Source organism: Myotis lucifugus, unplaced genomic scaffold, assembly GCF_000147115.1.
Source record: "Myotis lucifugus unplaced genomic scaffold, Myoluc2.0 scaffold_259, whole genome shotgun sequence".
NCBI lineage: Eukaryota > Metazoa > Chordata > Mammalia > Chiroptera > Vespertilionidae > Myotis > Myotis lucifugus.
In genome coordinates, this window is record NW_005871307.1 from 1,409,750 (window position 1) to 1,413,468 (window position 3,719).

Here is a 3,719-nt window from a genome sequence, read left to right on the forward strand (position 1 = left end):
ATTAGTACTTTTTAAAGTGTCAATACCCATTTATTTATCATGCAAGCTGACCCCTCAGTCCCTATTGCCCCCTTCCCCACAATTTGACAAGCAATTGCTTCACTTGCCCATTACAGTTTCAATCATCCACTGCCTTGTGGTAAGTACATGATAAGCCCACCGTGTGTGTCTTCACAGCACATCATTATACTGCACATGTAGTAAAAGGATTCCTTGATTCTAATGAGAAAATCTAAGGAAGAGGTCCAAATCTAAATACTTTCTGCTGTAGGTCTCTTATGGTGTTAGAACTGCTGGCTTCAATTCCTGGATATGCAAATCTAAATGCAGAATGAGCAGCTATCTATCCCAGCCAGACCCATGGGATCCACCTGGAACCATGGAACACAGGCCAACTCGGTACACTGCCAGCTGTGGGCCGTCCTGGACTTTCCCTGTAAGTGGTTTATGACTGAGTTCAGTCTCTGACGCTTTTGTTGAGGAGCAGAACAAATGCTGGTCACCTTTTTAGTTTATGAAGAGATAGGAAACATCTCTTTTTGCCCTAAGTAATATTTATTTTTTAATTTAAATTCTTTATTGTTTAAAATATTATGTAAGTCTCCTTTTTCCCCCATTGACCTCTCACCAGCCACTCCCACCCTCCAGCACATGCCCTCACCCCCTACTGTCTGTGTCCATTGGTTATGCTCATATGCATAGGTTTATGAATGTGTTTATCTTAACTTCTAACCAAAAATTCATATTACATTAAATAGAAAATGTAACATAATAATTGAAACAAATTGCTTATTTCTATGCTCATATGTTTATGAGTTCAAATTTCATGTGAGTACATGGCAATACCTAGTGAGTATACATTCAGCAACATCCAAATAATACCTAATAAAATGGCCAGAGAGAGAAAGGTAACATAAGATAATTTATTTTCCTACCTAATTTGCTGTTTTATTTCAATCCCTAACTGTTCCCAGTTGGCCAAATCAAGCCATTCTGTTCATCCTAAAGTCTTTATAGTGGCTGCTAGTACTGTCTGTTGGTCATTATAAAGTTTTCTTTGGCTGGTCAGAAATTTAGCAGGTGTGATATGGGGTCCTGTTCCCTTTGCATACTTGTTGGCCCTCTGAGAGGAGCTAGGAAAGATTTCAAAGATACAAGGCAAGGCACTCACTTAGCTGAGTCATCTCTGTGTCCAGAGACCAGATTAAATCAGTGGCTGGGCAGAGATTAGAGGACTCCTGGGTCAGCTGTTCTCTTAAAGAATGAGAGAAATGCCCAAGGCTGACCATGGTGGGTGATCCCCTCTAGCAAGGGTGGGGCTCATGGCTTCACCAATAAGCCCCCAGCTTCTCTGTCCCCAAGCTGTGTCCATTTAAAGCTGGGCTAGTCATTGTTCTCTTTCTGTAAAATTCGATGCTGGACTCTCCGTGGTGATACATTCACTGAAGTATCCCACTAACTATCCTCCTACTACACAGACAGCATCATATAATGAAAAAATAAAGTGAAATAATTTTGACGTCAGTGGCACTCTGTAGGATTCCATCATTAAAATAGAGCTGAGCCTTAAATTCATCACCTATAAACCCGAGGTGAGTAATGCCTACCCTGCCCACCACCTGCAGCTATTATAGGATCAAATCAAATGAGAAGGAGAGCAAATGTGAACAGGCTTGGGGACTGCCAAACCTAACCTGCCCAAATGTGAGCCAGGACTGCTCAGGCTGGACTCGCGCAGTAAGCTTTAGATGACTCTTTAGCCAAATTTGCTACAAACACATGGGGGGAGTCATTTTTTGATGAGGCAAAGTGTCAGAAATACAGGATGGAGGCCTCGAGACTCCTTATTTGGGGATATGCCTGTCGAAGAGCCAGGAGACTCGGCTTTGTAAAGTTCCCAGCAGTAAGTGTGGCTGTGCACACCCCCTCTCTCCCCACTTAGAGAAGCCAGCAGAACCACAGACCTTTCCCCTTCTCTGCTGTCTCCTCCTCTCTATTTTGCCTATAACTTCTTTCTACTTCGGGACCTAAATGAAGAGCTAGGTCCCCTCACGCCGGCCTTTTTATTTTTGCTTTTTTTTTTTTCAGAAGATAACACAATCAACGAAGTGCATTTATTAGGAAGATAACTCCAAGTAATCACGAGTGGTTCTCTTGCACACTTGGCGACCACACAGGGAAAAGATGCCTGACAGAGTCCATGGATTTTGCTTACACCACAAAAGGCGTTTTAAGGCAGTTTAATTCAACACTGCAAAAACTACATCTGTGACAGAAACATAACATTCAAAAATAACTCGGGCCCCCAAATGTCCCCAGTGCCAACAAATCTCTGAACCAGTCAAGCCTACAGCCACTGTCAGGGGCAGATGAACAGTTCCGAAAGCAACACAATGACCCGGATCCAGAGGGGCCACGCAGAGACCCCTGAAACCTAGGTGGTTAATACAGATGGACCACGGGGCCATCTGTAGGCCTCCCCCCCCACCCCCCGCCTCCCCCACACACACGGTTTTATTTCACACAAATATTTTACATTTACATTTGTCTTAGGAAAGCAAATGCACATTAGGTGAGAGAAAAACAGGTGTCACCATCTCAAACCACAAACAGGATTACAGAAAACAGGAGGCCAGATTCGGCTGCGCTGAGATACGTTGGCTTTTCTGGCAGGCCCCTCGCAGGCACTGAGAATAAGTTAAAACTACACGGGGTAAGTTCCGTGTTTCCCTCCATCGTTGCCACCTGGATTAGGCTCCCTGAGCTTGGCCGGTTTTTCTCTGTGATCCAGTCATGGGAGGCTTCCACGAGGAACTCCAAGGGCGTCCAGGAGCCGGAGTCGGCCTCGGGCATGGAACCGGGAGCACCGCAATGGCCGCAGCCCGGGGACGGGCTGCTGTTCTTCCCTCGGAGGCTCTGGCAGAGCCACTGGACCCAATCATCCCAGGACTCCTGTCCAGGGCGGCCTTGGCACCCGCCAAGGTCAGGAGGCCTCCTTCCTTGAGGTGCTTGGTGGCCAGGTGGCTGGAGATGGTGGACGCCCACATGCTCTGCTTCTACATGAGGTCGCAGTTTTTAAAGAGAGACTTGAACTTGGCATTGCCCCCAGCCCAGCCTCCAGCCACACAAAGGATTGGTCCACCTTCTCTTCACCCAGGAGCTTTCCAACCTCAGTGGTCACCTGGTCAGCTTGCTGAGTAAACGAGTTTGTCATTCTAACCACGACACTGGCGCTGGCCTCTTCCTTCTCCACCACTTCCATGCTGGCCACCCTCCAGTCACAGGCGGGAACACCTGCACACAGCGGGAGCCCAGCGCGCCTCGCCCGCCTGCCGCCATCCTGAGCCTCCCGCTGGTCCCGCTGGTCCCCTCACACCGGCTTTTGACAGGTGGTCCACAGTTGAGGGCTCAGCCAGGAGAAGTGAAGAGCAGGATTCATCAGCTGTCCCCAAATCATCAAGGCAGAACTGGGAGAAATTTCCCTTATCCCTTTCCATCCACGGTCTCCAGATGGCCCTATTGTGATGTCCCTGCCTTAGAGGCAGTCTGGATGCTTTGTGAACCATCCCCCAGTGAGGCTCACCCATCTGATTAAGCAGGTACAGGGAACACACCGATGGACAACCTCCCCTCTCATCTGTCCTACATTTTAACCCCCAGCTCCCCTGAAGGATTTGCAGCCATGGCCCCCAGTCCCTGAGGAAGATGACCACGTGTCA

General features: G+C 47.8%; 1 pseudogene; it reads right to left on the minus strand.

The window, feature by feature from the left end:
- Positions 1-2,452: 2,452 nt before the first annotated feature.
- Positions 2,453-3,339, minus strand: LOC111827979 (annotated as a pseudogene).
- Positions 3,340-3,719: the final 380 nt, after the last annotated feature.